The sequence below is a fragment of the Gorilla gorilla genome, chromosome 3 (genome assembly GCF_029281585.2).
Source record: "Gorilla gorilla gorilla isolate KB3781 chromosome 3, NHGRI_mGorGor1-v2.1_pri, whole genome shotgun sequence".
In the NCBI taxonomy this organism is placed as follows: domain Eukaryota; kingdom Metazoa; phylum Chordata; class Mammalia; order Primates; family Hominidae; genus Gorilla; species Gorilla gorilla.
In genome coordinates, this window is record NC_073227.2 from 101491219 (window position 1) to 101509588 (window position 18370).

The window sequence follows — 18370 nt, forward strand, 5'->3', positions numbered from 1 at the left end:
GAAACGGAGGAAAAGAAGGAAAGTGACCACTTTTTGAGCTTTTAATTCAGTCTTTCAACAAATGTGCTTTCAGCAGCTCCTGCATCTCAGGCCCAGTGCTAAATACTTAGAATTCAATGGTGAACAAAATTAACTTGTGATCTCTGCCAACTTAGAGTGTACAATCCAGTGAAAGAAACAGACATTAAATAAGTAAACACAAAAGTAAGCATATGTGGGAGAAATACTGTGAAGGAAAATGAGAGAAAAAAATATGGGGTTATAATTTAGATGTGGGAGGCTGCAATTAATAATTAACCCAATTTAGAATGGCTTAAATTATAAGGAAACTTACTGTTTCACAAGGCAAGAAGTTCCAAGGTCAGGAGGCTCTAGTTGGTGAATTCAGGAACACAGTTGTGTCTGGGAAGGCCCTGGCCTGTTCCCGTTATTCCCCCTGCCATTCCCAGTATGGCAGCTTTGTCCCCTGGGGCTGCTCCGCCCATGGCCCCAGGATGACTGGAACAACTCCATTTATTATGGGCAATCCCAACAATGCCCAAAGGTCGCAGAGATTCTCTTTTCCAGAGTTGGGAAATCGTTCTTGGAAGCTTCCAGGAGACTTCTCACCTGTCATTAATCCAAACTAAGCATGTGCTCACACCTAAATGCTGGAGGTGGAGAGGAGAATCACCATTCCCAGGCTCTTAGGCTCTGCAGGACTGGTTCCTAACTCTTCCCGATTGCATTCTTTGAGAAGTGCATACCCGAATAAAAAGGAGAGGGTGGCAATGGATGCTGGGTAGGCAATCTAGAGTCTGCTACAGGGGCTCAGGAATAATGTCTCTCTGGAAAAAAAAAAAAAAAAGTGGAGGGCATTTAAACTTAAGATGAGTAAGAGTGAGACAGGGAGTGAGGAGGAAGCACCTTCAGGCTGAAGGAATCTGGCCTGTGATGTTGGACTCTGTGTCATGAGTTAAAGGCTTCCATGTAATTTCTCATTTACTCCTTTGACCTGAGGAGGTAAGCACACCTGAGGAAGGAAACTCAGAGAGTTAAGTAACTTTGATCAAATTCACAGAGCTAATAAGTTGCAGAGCCAGTCTATATAATTCCAGACCCTAAAATCTTGACTTCTTCTACCTCTACAAAGACAACGAGAAATCAAAATCCACTGGCCTTTCTTTGCCATTGACTGAAGAACACAGCCCCCTCAGAGGCCCGTCTGCAATGTTAATCTAAGCACATGGGCAATGTGGGACATGCTCATGACTAATCCTCCTCCCACTAGGTAAGCCTCTGCTCCACTAGGTCTCCTGGCCTCTGCTAAGCACTGTCACCAGAGCACCAGAGTTCTCACATTGTCAAAGTTCAGAGGTAGCCTATGGAGATGGGGATGATAAAAGGCCTGTCTTTCCTTGTTTTATACACAGAAAAGTCCCCAAGCAGCCCAAGTGTTTCACAGAAACCTCCCGGTTTTGCCCACTTTCTGTTTCTTGCAGGGACCTGCATCCAAGAGGCTGAGCTAGGAAGAGATACAGTAATGTTTCCATACTTAATTCAGACTCCCAAGCCCCTGGATGACTCAATTTGAGTTCAGGATCATCCCATGCCAATCTTATTTTCTTGGGATAAATTTCCACACAGGAGGCTCTATAGTTACCTTTGCACACAGACTCCTGTCAGGGCCCCCCATCAGATCAGCCTTGTGCTCATAATCTTTAATTCCAGCTTGGAGCCCTCCAAGGCCCAACTGAGGTCCCTTCTATGTATCCGCAGAAAATCTCCTGGGGACATAAGAGGGACAAAACTGCCATGCTGGTGATTCACACTCCATTTTCTCACCATGTCTTTGGTTTTGTTTCCTTCCCTCTTTTATTCTTTCATTTATCTTCAGGCTTCCTTATCCTACCACACTAACTCCATGAACAGCCATTTCAGTTGCTAAGGCTAGAACCTCAAGTCATAGTGCCCTTCTTTCTGATTGGTTTTGCCAAACCCTAGCCAAGAGAAAATCCCATTTGCCTTTGATGCTTTTGCTGTCCAGGTTCCAGCATCACTCAATATGGTTATAAAACTGGGCCAATTGGATCCACCCAAATTTTCATGTTATCTAAGCTCCGTGCAGCCCACAATCCCTTTATTTACCTCAATACCTCTTCCATGAAGTCTTGCTGACCACGAAGGATAGTGCTTCTCTCCCATGACCCCACAGCAACACGGTGCTCCAAGTTACAAATCCTTGTTAACTTGCCAGTCTCCCTTATTAGACTTCAGAGCAGGGACTTTGTTGTATCAATGCTTATATCTCCAGAACATACCCAGCTCAAGTCTCTTCATTATTTAAAAACTAATTTAAAATTTTCACTCTTTAATCTACTATCTTCTTTAAAAAAAAAAACTGTCTATTAAGATACTAGAGACTTGAAAGTGAACCCCATATGTGGTGCCTCTACTTCCTCTGTGGAAGCTCATCAATAATGTCATACAATCTTCCAGGCCTAGCATTGGAAGCATCAGTCTTCTTTCTACTCCTCTTTCCAAAGGGACAGTAGCCTGTCATTTACCAATGCCTTCCCAGTGATCCCGGTTGGGGATGAGAGTGTTATGGGCATTAACTCCTGGTACATCTGGGCTATTTCCAAGCTCCTCCAAGCAGCAGCCAAGCCTTCATGTGATCCCAATCTAGAATTGAACAGTCTCTTGCCCATGCTCTCTCTGAATGTCCCCCCTCATCTGTTCCCACTCCCACCCAGTCCAAATTTTCCCAGGATTCTGGCTTTAGCCCTTTCTTCTCTCTCTCTTTCTCTCTCTCTCTATCTTTCTCTCTCTCTCTCTCTCTCTCTTTCTCTCTCTCTCTCTTTCTCTCTCTCTCTCTTTCTCTCTCTCTCCCTTTCTCTCTCTCTGTCTCTCATCTCATAGCTTCACTGATTATTTCTAGGTGTCCACCCCTTTTCCAGAACTTGCCAGCACTGTACTTTGTCTCAGCCCTTCTTGTGGTATTTATCACTTTCTACTTTGTATTATTGGTGCCTAACTACATTTATCTCTCCTACAGAAATGTAAACTCTTGGAGGGCATGGTTCACATTTGATTATCTTTGCTGTATCTCTCCCAGTACCACACACAGCAGGTCCAATCCTAGAGTTGATAGAAAGCCATGATTTGTTATACGGAAGAATTTTGCTTATGTTTCTGAAGTTCTGTAGAAAGAATTTGGAACATGTTCTTGATTTTTCTTCTGGAATAGACAATTGTTTAGAATAATGATATGAATTAGAAATTAACGGTCTGTCCAATTGACAATCAGGTAATAGTAAATTTTACTTTAAAAGTACAAAATATAAATAAATTTGGTTTTCTGGTTTTATCTATACATAATAAGTTTCAGCCCAGGGTACACTGACTTTCCTAAATAGTGATTTTTTTTTTCTAGGTATAGGTAGTCATCAAATAATACAGCCAGTGTACACTAACTATGCACTAGGTTCACAGTATTTAGCATCCCACCATCCTGTGCTATTTCAGAGTCAACCTGGACTACCCATCCAACACTTAACGTCTCAACTCGTTAGTCTTCCCATATCTAATAGCTCCATCTCAGCTTCAGCCATCACTCCCATAGTCACACCTGGAAATCCCTCTAAAATCACCAATTCTGTGAGTGCATATGCACCCCAGATCTGCACAGTCCTGCCTGCCTCCAGGGCTTCAGCCCTTTGCCTTGCTTCTCAGCCAGAGTGGCCCAAGCAATGGCTGGTGTTGTCCCCATGGTTGTAAAGCCCAGGCTAATGCTGTCACTGACCTCGGCCTCCCTTGGATCCAGGGCCAGACCAGCATGACCTTCATAACACGCACTGTAGAGGGAGCATCAGCAGCTCCAGGCCCCTGGGCTGACCTGACTGAACCCACAGAAGCTCTGGCTTCCCTCACTGCTGCCTGGAGGGGCCCAAAACACAACCCAGAAATATAGTGGAATTAATGCCCTGTGGAGCCGACTTTGACCACTGAGAGACAGGAGCCAGGATGAAGACAACAAATAAATTGTTCACCCTTCCTGCCCACCCAGGAGCTGTTCAAAGATGCAGTGGTTCTGTATTTCTGGCTACTCTGGCATGACTCAGCAACAAGCTTTGTTTTCTAGAGAAGCTGTAGACAAATCGGTAATGCACAACTTTGAATCTGCTTTTTCTCCTTCTCTCTTTTATTTCTGTTTTTCTGCTCATTCTTGCTTCCCTAGGATAATATTCTAAATAGAGTGTCACATGTGAGCTTTACCTTAGGTTCTGTTTTCTAGAGAAACCAAACTAAAATAAGGCATTATACTCTGTGACAACAACTTCCCATCCTTCAAGCTTAATTGTTCAATTACATTCTCTTCATGTGTTTCTGGCCCTATAGTGACCTCTAGTTCCTTGATCCTCTGTTTACTTCCTCACTGTCTTTACTATGCTCCTTACACAGTTGGGTATGGAATGCATTATTTCATGCTACTGGTACCTTGCCCCAGCCTTACATCTTACAATAGCCAGGAGAAGCCCCCATTAGGAAGGAATTCCACTTCTTCCTCTTGTACTTAAACAATAAAAACTAGTGAAACAAGGTAGATATAGGTCCTGTTCTCATAAACTTAAATTCTGGGTCAATAGTAGGAGATTCGACTGGTAAAGCCATTCTAGAGAACCATCTGGAATGATTTACTCAAATTAAGAATACATACAGCCCATTAGCAATTCCACTTCTGAGTATACCATATATCCTAGAGGAATTCCCATATGAGTCCATAAGGGAGCAGGTACTAGGATGTTTATTGCAACTTCCTTTTTATTGTTATGATTAGAGGCTAGAGGGCACCTGGGTATGCATCTCTGGGAGGGTAAATAGGTAAGTTACTATGGCTATATGCCATAGGATGTTAAACAATACTTAGAAACAAGTTAGATTTTCCCAAAGCAAAATGATATACCTTAAAAATAAGAGTATCTAGTAGAAAATAGAAGTACAATGAGATATATATAGATATAAAACACAATATTCTTTGCATAAATTAAAGATAATATGCACAAAATACATTATTCATTTTGCATAAACACATAAAATAAAAAGATACAAAAAAACACATTAGAATGTTAGGGAGTAGAGTATTTTAATAAAAGAAATAACAGAAGAGAAAAGGAAAAACTAGAAAAAGGAATGGAGAGCTACTTCTGAGAAGTGGTCTTCAGAAGACCTCTCTTAAGAGGGAGCATTTGAGTGAAGCCCAAATGATGAAACAAAGCCTACCACAAGATGATCTAGGAAGGAATATGCCAGGCAGAAGGAAAAGCATGTGCAATGGCCAACAGGCCTATATTAGTTGGTTCTCACACTGCTATAAATAACTTCCTTGAGACTGGGTAATTTATAAATAAGAGTTTTAATTGACTCGCAGTTCCATATGGCTAGGGAGGCCTCAGGAAACTTATAATCATTTCAGAAGGTGAAGGGGAAGCAAACTTGGACCTTTTCGCATGGTGGCAGGAGACAGATTGGGAGGAGCAAAGTGGGAAGAGCCCCTTATAAAATCATAGGATCTCGTGAGAACTCACTCACTGTCATGAGAATAGAATGGAGGAAACGCCCTCATGATCCAATCACCTCCAACCAGGTCTCTCCCTAGACATGTGGGGATTACCAGGATTATAATTCACGATGAGATTTGGGTGGGGACACAGCCAAACTATATCAAGGCCAAAAGAACTTGGTGAGTTTCAGGGCTGGAACCTAAGAACATGGAGGAGTGTGATACCATGTAGTTCAGAGAGGGTACAGTGAGGCCAGATTACATGAGGCCCTGTAGGCAATGGTAAGGAGTTTGGGTTTTACACCACTCTGAATTCTTTATATCAATCTCCTCTGGGCACTGAATGCTCCCTGGTAATCTTGCTGAATTTACCTGGTCAGCTATATTTCTCTCTACCACAATGAATGTGGTAAACCTTTTCCTCTTTCTTCAAACCTTCATCTAACCATTCTTACTCATGGTCATTGGTCTCACTGACTCTTCACAGCAAATAATTGTTATGGATTGAATTGTGTCCCTCCTAAAATTCATATGTCAAAATCACAACTCCCTGAACCTCAGAATGTGACCTTATTTGGATACAGGATTATTACAGATTTAATTAATTAAGATGAGGACATTAGGGAGGACATTAATCTGACATGATTGGTGTCTTTATTAAAAAGGAGAAATTTGGACACGGAGACAGACAGTCATATGGGAAGGATAATGTGAAGACAACCACCTACAAGTTGAGGAGAAAGGTTTGGAACAAATTTTTCCTCACAGTCCTTAGAAGGAACCAATGCTGTCAGCACTTTGATTGTGGACATCTAGCCTCTAGAACTGTGAGACAATAAAATTTGTCATTAAAACACTTGGTCTATGAAACTTTGTTACAGCAGCCCTAGCAAACTCATACAATTACAGTAATTTGTGTTGAGCCCTTACAATGAATGTGAACACTGCACTTGACATGCATTAATGCAGTTAATCCTCAGGAAGACCCTATGAGATACTATTATACCCATTTATTAAATAAGGAAACTGAGGCACAGAGAGATTAAGTACAACTCATCAATAAGAACTTCCTCAGTGTCCCTACATAAAATCTAGAAGCCTGTCTGCACAAGATATACCCTTTTCTCCCTCATTTCCCCTTAGGATGAGGCGTCCATTATTCTGTCTAACTTCAGTGCTTCTACCTGTGCTCTTGATCACCTGTCTGTCCTTAAAGAACTTTGGTTCCTTAAGTTTCTCCCACATTAAGCAGGAGCTTCTTCCATTATATCTTGTAATAACTGCTCCTTCGCAAATTTCCCAACATCCACACTCGCTGTCTTCATTTCCTCTGTCATTCCTTTGACCTATGGTATATCAGTTTCCTAATGCTGCTATAACAAATTATCACAAATTTGGTGTCTTAAAGCAACACAAATTTATTTTCTTACAGTTCATAAAGTCAGAACTCTGAAATGGGTCTCACTGAGCTAAAATCAATATGGTATTACAGACTAGGCGCGGTGGCTCACACCTGTAATCCCAGCACTTTGGTGGGCTGAGGTGGCTGGATCACTTGAGGTCAGGAGTTTGAGACCAGCCTGGTCAACATGTTGAAACCCCGTCTCTATTAAAAATACAAAAATGAGCCGGGCATGGTGGTGCACACCTGTAATCCCAGCTATTCGGAGGCTGAGATGAGAGAATGGCTTGAACCCAGGAGGCGGAGGTTACGGTGAGCCCAAATTGCACCACTACACTCCAGCCTGGGTGACAGAGTGAGACTGTCTCAAAAAAAAAAAAAAAAAGAAAATTGTTTCAGGGCTGCTTTCCTTATGGGGACTCTAGAGAAGAGTCCATTGCCTTGCTTTTTCCAACTTCTAGATGCCATCCACATTCCTTAGGTTGTGGCCCCTCCCCTTCCTCCATCTTCAAAGCCAACAGCTTAGCATCTTCGAAGCTCTTTGACTCTGTCTCTCTTGCCTCCCTCTTTCACACCTAAGGACTGCTGTGATTACACTTGACACACCCAGATAATCCAGTATGTGTGATTACATTTGACACACCCAGATAATCCAGTATGATCTCCCCATTTCAAGATCCTTAATCACATCTGCAGAGTTCTCTGCCATGTAAGGTCATATCTTCACAGGTTCTGAGGATTAGGACCTGGGGATTTTAGGGGAGCTATTATTTTGTCTACTAGACTCAATGATTTGGCTTCCCACCATCCTACCAAAAACACTTTTCCTAAGGTGACTAATGTCCTCCATCTTTCTAGTTTCATGAGAAATATCTGTCTTACTTGGCCACTCAGCAGCATTGAGTGCAGTTACCTCACTTCTTCTCATAGGAGTAGTTGCAGTGACTGCGTAATCTCCAGTTTCTCTTTCTTCACTGGCTGCTCCTTCTCAGGCTCCCTTGCAAATGACTTTGCCTCGAGCCATAAACATTAAAAATCCGTGCAGTGTTGAGCAAGGTTGTCTTTCCTGTCCGTGGGTGGCCATCCTTTTCAAAGTAGTACCCTTTTTCAGTTGCTGTAAAGAAAGAGAAGCCTAGAAACATCCTTGTTTTAATTATCATCTATATATTCATGATTCCCAAATCTGTATTTCCATTTCTGACTTCTGTGATCAAGAACAGATTATTTGGCTGCCTTTTCAATATTTCCACTCTAGAATTAAAATGCTTACCTCCTCAACATATCGACAAGTCCAAAAGTAAAGGAACATCTTTTCCCTAAGAACTAGTTCTTCCTCTGGTGTCTTATACAAATAAGCCACCCTCCAATTAGATTTTTTATTTTTAAATTTAGAAAAGTTATCTTTGTCTCCTTCTCTTCCTCACCCTCCATAAAGAATCCATCACAAAGTCCTGGCAATTCTGCCCCAAATATATCTGTAATATTTCTAGGCATCTCTTCAACATCAACATCAGCAGCATTTCTTGCTGGGATGCCGAAAAAGTCTCTTCACCATCTTCCTGTAGCCACTCCTATGCCCACTCCAACACTGCTGTCAAAGTGATCTTTTTAGAACTCAAAGCTGCCTTTGTTACTCCCCTGCTGCAAGTCTCTTAATCTAGCAGATGTATAGCCACAGTGCTTAGGACGATAGGTTATCAAGAACCTGTAGGATTGCATGGGGCTTCCATGCTACAAAAAAGAACATTACAAAATTGAAATTATAAAATGTTTAATTATCTACAAAACAGTATTATGCCAACTAGCAATTCCGGTGTGTGTGTGATTCTGTGTGTGTGTGTGTGTGTGTGTGTGTGTGTGTGTGTGTGTATACACACTATTTCTCCAATGCCAGAACCTGGTGGTGACTTCGGTGGTATCACCACTTTTATCAAGCAGTTTTATAATTATATGTTCATGTGCCATTTTAGAATTAAACTGTAATCTCCAGTGCAGCCAAGACAATGTCTTCTTCATGGTAATCACTTAGTGAAGATCAATGAATAAAAGAATGATGTTAAAAGCCTACTCAAGTATAACTTCCAGCCAGAATGCAATATAGCTCTGGAATGCTAGGAAATAATTCCATCTGACAGCACCACCTCACATCAAGTAACCAGAGATGGGTTAGCCATTTTGGCATGCAGATGCTGTGTGTCCCAACAAATAGACATAGCACATAGCAAGAGGTCTATAAAAGGCAGCCCTATCTATAATTGTTTTTAAAAAAATCCATGCCTAGCTAGCAACAACTAGGGTAGCATAAGCTGCTTTTTTACTAGTGGCTAACTTTTGCTCCTTGGTTTGTGTTATTTGTTGTTCACATTGTTGTTATATACCAATTTATATTAGCAACAGTGACACCTTTACCTTCAAAGTAATGGAAGATAAATGAAAATAACTTAGGTGTTACTTTTTTCACTAGGCTTTTTTTAGATTCAAGTATTATACCATGAAGATATGGGCTATTATCTGCCCATCGTGGCATTTAAATAGCAGAAACCTGGCTTGAACTATGTTTTATTTATCTTTTCACATAACCATTCAAGAGGAGCTAAATCTATTAGGACCTCACTGGAGATACAGTCAAATTTCCCAAACCCAGATTGTCTATAACTGATCCTTCCTCACAGAAAGTCCTCCAGACACCAAAGGTTTCATTTAATCAGTTAGCAATAATATTTCCCTGAAATAAAGGTAATTGAGAATACTGTTTAGTTTCAGTTCTTCATTGGGTCAAATTGTTTTTCGGATTTTGTTTGGTTTGCGTAAACAGTGTACCACTAAGTGAGCTCATTTGACACCATAACACCAAGCAGAACCAACTGCTCAAAGACAGCGAATAATAAATCATCTCTGGACCTGTATTTAGCCAGCATGTTGCATGAGGAAGCCTCTGACACGACTACATAATCTTCTATCTTAGCACATCGTCACATGCCACTATTTATTTCCATTTTGTGATCTTGCCAATGGGAATAACTACAGATTAGCCTGAGCTACATGAGGCTCTCCTCTATTTTATTTGTTACTGACTTCTCAATTTACACATCTCACTTCCTTTAAGAGGCCCTAATTGGGAATAAACTACCAATTTAGTTGTCCAGTGTGGTTATTTAAAACAGGCTCCCATGTTAATGAAGTATAATAAAAATATCATGCATAGTTTGTCCGGGTCTTTAATTATTTCATTTTATAAAAGGCAAGGTTCAATGACTATTTATCAGAGGCCAGTCACAGGCTACACACCAGCTCCTAGGCTGGGTATTTACGTATATTCTCAGTGTACCTAACACATCATGGGTGGTCAATAAACATTTCTTAAATGGATGTAGGCATGTGCTAGGCTACTTAGCTATAAGACCAGAGGTAAACATCTTAATTTTTTTGGCAATTTAACAAAAGTGAAAATGTTTGTAGATCAATTTTTTAAATTATGGATTCTTATTAAAAATTCTGTTGCTGTGATTAAGAGTTATTTTATTTTTCCCCATTACTGAATGGCTACTTTATTGAGAGAACATTTCAGAAACTACATAATTAGCACACCTTCCAATATAATGATTATAATGATTATAATCACTTGCCCTTGAACGATTTTGTGAAGGAGCTGAGGCCTCATGGTGCTGGGAGAAAAACACTTTGAGGGATTTGCATTAGAAAGAATGGACCCTAGAGTTTGCCTCAGGCCATAGATTAAATATTCAATTCTAGGCTGGGCGTGGTGGCTCACACCTATAATCCCAGCACTTCGGGAAGCTTAGATGGGAGGATTGCTTGAGCCCAGGAGACCAGCCTAAGCAACATAGCGAGAACCTGTCTCTACAAAAAAATTTAAAATTAGCCAGGCATGGTGGCACGCACCTGTAGTCCTGGCTACTCAGGAGGCTGAGGTGGGAGGATCACTTGAGCCCAGAAGGTCGAGACTGCAGTGAGCCGTGATTGTGCCACTGCACTCCAGCCGGGGTGACAGAGTGACAGGTCTCCCCTGTCTCGAAAATAAATAAGTAAGTATACATTCAATTCTATTTGCAGATTCCTGGGAAAACACTACGGTTACTCTTATAGAGGGAGTAGGTTAAGAGCAATAAAGCAGAGAAAAAGGTGGACATCCTAAACTATGTAAATGATTCATCTTCTGCCTTTATGCCCAACCTACACACCAGCAAGAACGAAACATTCTCTAGGCGATACTTTCTGAAAGGACAGTGTGTTTTGAAACTTCTCATGAGTCCATATTTATCTAATTTAGTGGTTCTCACATTTTTGGTCTCAGAAGAGTTTTATAGTCATAAAATTATTGAGGACCTCAACGTACTTTTGTTTATGTGGGTTATATCTATCAATATTTATCATTTTCTAAATTAAAACTGAGAAATTTTTATAAACATTTATTCATTCTAAAATAACTATTATAAAACCATTACATATTAGCACAAATGACATCATTTTATAAAAATAACTCTTTCCCAAAAAAAAGTGAAGAGAAGCATTGTTTTATATTTTTTCCAAATTTCTTTAATATTTGGGTTAATAGATGATAGCTGGATTTGCATACTGATGTCTGCATTCAATCTGTTGTTACGTCCATAGTGTCTGGGAAACTCTACTTAATGAAAACCAAAAAGGCGAATGAGGTCTTGGTACTGTCATAATAATTATTCTGAAGTGAGACTCTCTGAAAAGGTTTTGGGGACTCCTATGTGTCCCTGGACCACATTTTGTGAACCACGTCTCTAATTTATGAGTCACATAGTACGTCCTATGTCATGGATGGTCCCAAAGGCAATTACTATGCTGGCTGTCTCTGAGATTCAACCAATGGCCCAATTAGCTTCCCCAAGATCAGACTTCCAATAATTAAAAAAATAAAAAAAGTGGAGTCATTACTCAGCTGTCAGATGCTTTCTCAATTCATAAGTGTAAGTGAGCAAGTGAATGAATGAATAAATAAATGATACAATAAAATTGTTCCTAGATTTTAATATTTTCATTTCTTTGATCTTGTAATTAGATTAGCTCCATTCAATCTTCAGTTAACAGAGATGAGACAAACTTTTGGGCCCTTGTATGAGTTTTTATCTCTTGCTCCCAATCCTTGTAAAAGACAAAAGGAAAACTGCCACATGCAGGGCTTCTAGCCTGCTGTAATCCTTCATTTAAGTATTCATTCACTAACCAAATTATTCATTCAACCAGCAGACTTTTATTCAACACTGTGGAGTAGAAATTGAAAAAGGCAAGGTCTCCCAGAATTTCACAATGTAATACAAAATACTATTTTAATTCTATAATCCATGCATGCATTTATTCAGCATACACTAATCCTTTCAACACATATTTATTAGGCACCTACTATGTGCCATTACTAAAGCAAATGCAAAAAAAGAAACATTTCATGCGTAACTTAACCTAGTAGAGACTTGAAAGGGCATAGCATATCCAGGAAACAAATGAAATAAAGTAAACTTGATAAAGTGTATATACTAAAATACCACAAAATCCTTATTGAGGTAAAATCAGAATTTCATTTCTTTTGTTTAAATGTCACGCTCTGAAACACCTACAGAGAAAAAAGTAACCAAGATAGAAAGCCTTTAATAGGGTATATCACAATGCTGGGGGGAAAAGACAAAGAGGACTGAGTTTCTGCATTTAAAACTAGGTGATATGGTTTGGCTCTGTGTCCCCACCCACATCTCATCTCGAATTATAATCCCCATGAGTTGAGTGAGGGACGTGGTAGGAGGTGACTGGATCGTGGGGGCCGTTACCCCATGCTGTTCTCCTGATAATGAGGGAGTTCTCATGAGATCTAGTGGTTTTAAAAGTGGCAGTTTCCCCTGTACTCTCTCTCTCTCCCGCTGCCTTGTGGAGAAGGTGCTGGCTTCTCCTTCACCTCTGGCCATGATTGTAAGTCTCCTGGGGCCTACCCAGCCATGAGGGACTATGAATCAATTAAACCTCTTTCCTTTATAAATTACCCAGTCTCAGGTAGTATCTTTATAGCAGTGTGAAAATGGACTAATAAAGAGAATTTGTACTGGGGGTGGGGCATTGCTATAATGATAACCTGAAAATGTGGATATGACTTTAGAACTGGGTAACTGGCAGAGGTTGGAACAGTTTGGAGAGCTTAGAAGAAGAGAGAAAGATGTGGGAAAGTCTGGAACCTCCTAGAGACTTGTTGAGTCGTTGTAACCAAAATTCTGATAGTGATATGGACAATGAAGTCCAGGCTGAGGTGGTTGCAGATGGAGATGAGGAACTTATTGGGAACTAGAGTAAAAGTCACTCATGCTATGCTTTAGGAAAGAGACTAATGCTTTAGCAAAGTGGCATTTTGTCCCTGCCCTAGAGATCTGTGGAACTTTGAACTTGAGAGAGATGATTTAGGGTATTGGGTGGAAGAAATTTCTAAGCAGCAAAGCATTCAAGATGTGACGTGGCTTATTCTGAAAGTGTTCAGTTATATGCGTTCACAAAGAGATGGTTTGAAATTGGAAGCTATGTTTAAAAGGGAAGCAGAGCATGAAGGTTTGGAAATTTTGCAGCCTGACCATATGGCAGAAAAGAAAAACCCATTTTCTGAGAAGGAATTCAAGCTGGCTGCAGAAATTTGCATAAGTAATGAGGAGCTGAATGTTAATAGCCAAGACAATTGGGAAAATGTCTCCCGTGCATGTCAGAGACCTTCACAGTAGCCCCTCCCATCACAGGCCCAGAGGCCTAGGAGAGAAAAACGACTTCATGAGCGGGGCCCAGGGCTGCACTGCTCTGTGCAGCTTCAGGACTTGGTGCTTTGTGTCCCCACCACGCCAGCTCCAGCAATGGCTAAAAGGGGCTGAGGTACAGGTTGGGCCATTACTTCGGAGAGTGCAAGCCCCAAGCCTTGGCTGCATCCACATGATGTTGGCCCTAAGGGTGCACAGAAGAGAAGACATGAGATTTAGGAACCTCCGCCTAGATTTCAGAGCATGTATGGAAATGCCTGGATGTCCAGGCAGAAGTCTGCTGCAGGGTCAGAGCCCTCACAGAGAACCTCTGCTAGGGTGCTGTGGAAGGGAAATGTGGGGTTGGAACCCCACACAGAGTCCCCATTGGGGCACTGCCTAGTGGAGCTGTAAGAAGAGGGCCACCATCCTCCAGGCCTCAGAAAGGTAGATCCACTGACAGCTTGTGCCATGCCCCTGTAGAAGTTGCAGGCACCCAATGCCAGCTTGTAAAAGAAGTCACAGGATCTGTAACCCACAGAGCCACAAGGGTGGAGCTGCCCAAGGTCATGGGAGCCCACCCCTTGCATCAGCATACCCTAGATGTGAGACATGGAGTCAAAGGAGATTTTGGAGCATTAAGGTTTAATGACTGCCCAGTTGGGTTTAAGACTTGGATAGGGCCACTTTGTTTTTGCCAATTTCTCCCATTTGGAAGAGGAACATTTACCCAATGCCTGTTCCCCATTGTATCTTGGAAGAAAGTAAGTTGCTTTTGATTTAACAGGCTCATAGGTGGAAGGGACTTACTTGCTTCAGATGAGACTTTGGACTTGGACTCATGGGTTAATGCTGAAATGAGTTAAGACTTTGGGGGATGGTTGGGAAGGCATGATTGGTTATGATATGTATAAAGGACATGAGATTTAGGAGGGGCTTGGGGCAGAATGATATGGTTTGGCTCTGTGTACCTACCCAAATCTCATCTGGAATTGTAATCCCCAGGTGTTGAGGGAGGGACTTGGTGGGAAGTGACTGGATCATGGGGGTGTTCTCCTGATAGTGAGGGAATTCTCATGAGATCTGATGTTTTTAAAAGTGGCAGTTTCCCCTGTGTTCGTTCTCTCTCCTGCCACCTTGTAAAGAAGGTGCTGGCTTCTTCATCTTCCTCCATGATTCTAAGTTCCTGAGTGCCCCGTAACCCCAGCCATGTGAACTGTGAGTCAATTAAACCTCTTTCCTTTATAAATTACCCAGTCTCACGTAGTATCGTTATAGCATTGTGAATACGGACTATTACTCTAGGTAACACTGTACTGCTTTTATCCAAAAGTGAGTCTGCATGGAAATGGGCTTTCCAGTGAGTTAGAGGCAGAGATATGATTTGGAGACACCTGAGCACTCACTGTAGTTTCTCTCCATGCTTGCTTTTGCCAACATTGAATTTGAATCAAGAATCAGAAAAGTGCATTTGTATACATTCTGTTGAACAGAATCCCACAGATTATACATTCTTCGGGAATGGTGATATAAGCTCCACATGGAAGTACAATGATGGCACTTTTTCTAAATTTGAAGCATCATTGCCATGTAGTGACAGTGCTGCAAGCAACTGCCACCACTAGAAAGGTTGGAGGCTGAGAGAAGATAGGCTGTGTGGTTATTTTGCATCCCATGGAATATGGTATCTGTATTAGTTTCCTAGGGCTGCTATAACAAAGTACTTTTGCTTTAAAAGACAGAAATATACTGTCTCACAGTTCTGGAAGCTAGAAGTCTGAAATCAAGATGTCAGCAGTCCCCTGCTCCGTGTAAAACCTGTAGGGAAGAATCCTTTTGCCTATTCCTAGCTTCTGGTGGTAGCTGTCAATCCTTGGCATTCCTTTGCTTGTAGCTATAGCACCTCAATCTCTGCCATTGTCATTACATGGCATTCTATATGTGACAATGGTCAAATTTCCGTGGTTCATAAGGTCACCAGCCATATTAGATTAGGGCCCACCCTAACGGACTCAACTTGATTACATCTGCAAAGATCCATTTCCAAATAAGGTCACATTCACAAGCACTGACAATCAGGACTCCAACACACCTTTTAGGGGAAAACAAATCAATCCTTAGCAATCCTTAATTAATTGTGGAACTGAATCTAACAGTGTGTGGTGGTGGTGGTGGGAGTAAGACAGATGGCTCTTTTCACCTGTCGAAAACCTACCTGAAATGATACAGAGTCACAAAACTAACCTATCAGAGTGCCTTTGAATATTTAAAGTCAATTGAGTTATCATTAATGAAGTGAGGAGTAATTTGCTGTGTCAAAAAAATAGGTTTTGTAGACATGATGAAAAACCAAGGTTTTTGTTCATGACCATTTAGGCATTGAGGAGCTATTGATGTTTCTAAGTACCAAAACGATGTGATCAAGCATGTTATAGAAAAATTGTTCCAGCAATAGTGTGAATAACACATAGTTCAGGGAAAAGAGTAGAGGCAGAAATAGCAATTAGGAAATCTCTACAAGGTCTTGGAGAGATAAATTAGTGGGGGAGGGCTGAGATATGTGTGTATATAGCAGTGGGTGGGTATGCTGGTTCAAACGGTGACCATAAAGAGAAGGGGAGGGGAAAGGTTAGAGAATATTCTGAGTGACCTATCATATGTGACTTTTAAGAAAGGCAGAAGAATTGATATTGACTCTGAATTGATGGGCTTGGGTAAGTGGATGGGACGTGTCACCATTAACTGGGACAGAAAGCACAGGAGAAAATGCAGATTTTCTATGTGATAGAGAGAACAATAATATATAAGATGTTAAACAGGGATCACAAAGGCATGAGTTTTATGAAAAACTACCTTTGCCTGTGGAAGTCATACAAGGACATTGCACTGCAGTGTTCTCTAATAAAAAGGCCTGCAGTCACTCCACACTCAAAATGTTCCGAAGGGCTCATTTTCCCTTTTTGCTGTCAAATTTCTCCACTCCCCTACAACCAGTCCTGTATTTTCTACCCTGGTGGGTAGCACCACCATTTACTTATCTCTAAAGCTATAAAACTGGAAACTTCTTCAGTGCTTCCCTATTATTGAACCCTCATATCTAGTCATCAAGTCTTGTCTATTTCATCTTACGAATCTCTTAAATCTACCCCATCTCTCCATTTCCATTGCCCCTGCTTTACTTAAGGTCATAGCCTTCCCTACCCTGCTCTATTGCCATAGCACCTTAACAAGTCAATCTGCCACTGCACTTGCCCTCATTTCAACATTACAGCCAAAGTGCTCTTTGCAGAAGGCAAGTCTGATCATATTGCTTCCACACCAAAACCTTTCACTGTCCCCTGCCTGACTGCCTGTCAAAAAAACTTCAAACTGCATAACCTGGCCTGCAAACCCTATATGTTTTTGCATCTGCTTGTTTCTAAGCTTAGTCTGCTTCTATAGTACTACTTTCCCAGTACACTCCAGTACATTTAAGGATTGTGGTCCTTGCTTCTTTTTTGCATGGTGTTTCCTCCACCTGAGTTGTCCTTTCGTACCTGCTCCACTGGAATGACCTCTGCTTTAATGCTCTCCCTGATGCTGCTGTGCACAATTAACCCTCTAATTTTCTCTTTTAATTCTGTATTGACATACTTTCCCTGTTACACTTATAACACTGTGTGTCGTTTTTAATACAGCTGACTCCCTAAGTGATCGGCAAGCTCCTTGAGGGCAGGGATTGTCTAAATTCCATTCTGCAGCAAACTGAGCAGCTATTTTGTTTCATGCACTATGTTTTTGCTCAAGATATGCAGATGAATGTGTTACTTGTCTCAAGTTTATATAACCTGTTGACTAAAAAAATTAGATAATTCAAATATCAGAAATGAATTTAGCTTAATAGGAAAGTCAAGGAAAATGAAAATATTAAAAGAAAAAAATACATTGGTACAGTCAAAACTGAATAATAGGTAAGGTCAGAATATTAAAAGCCACTGTAAGGCATACAAACCAGAGTAGCTACAGTATATTCTTTAAAGCAAGCCATACGATCAAAACAGAACAAAGTGAGAGTTCATTTCCAAATGTGAAATGACATTTTTTAGTTTTTTCAATGACGAAATCAGTAGACCAATACATTGCCTTTGACGTTTTCTTTGTACCAATTAAAGTAACTCTCGACTCTGCTTTTCTCCATTCAAAATGTAGACATGGTATAAAAATAAATATATTTTCTAAAAACCAGAGTAGGTAAGCTCTTCATTTCTGCTGAGAACTGACCTCCAGAAACATCTGACCTGGCTTCTGAGGGAAACTTTCCTCCATGGCCACCAACACCTGTGTTGGAAACCACACCATCTTCCCGCCTGAGTTATTGCAGTTATGTCCTCCCTGAACTTCCCTAATCTCTCTTGCTCTTGAACATCCTATCATATCTCCTTCTTTGTTTTTAAGGCCCAGTCCCCTATTTAATTTGCAGATCCCTGCATAGTCTGCCCATGCCTATGTCTGGGATGCAGCCTACTTTTGAAATGGGAAAAGTTCCCTTGCCCCCTCACAGGGCACGTGATGGGGGTGTGTGTCTTGCTTCTTCAGTTCCCCGCTGCTCAAATGTCTAGGGGAGCACACAGACAGGCAGGCTGTGGGGCTCGGACCCCACGGCAGTGTCTAGGGGTGAATCTTTACAGCTCCTGA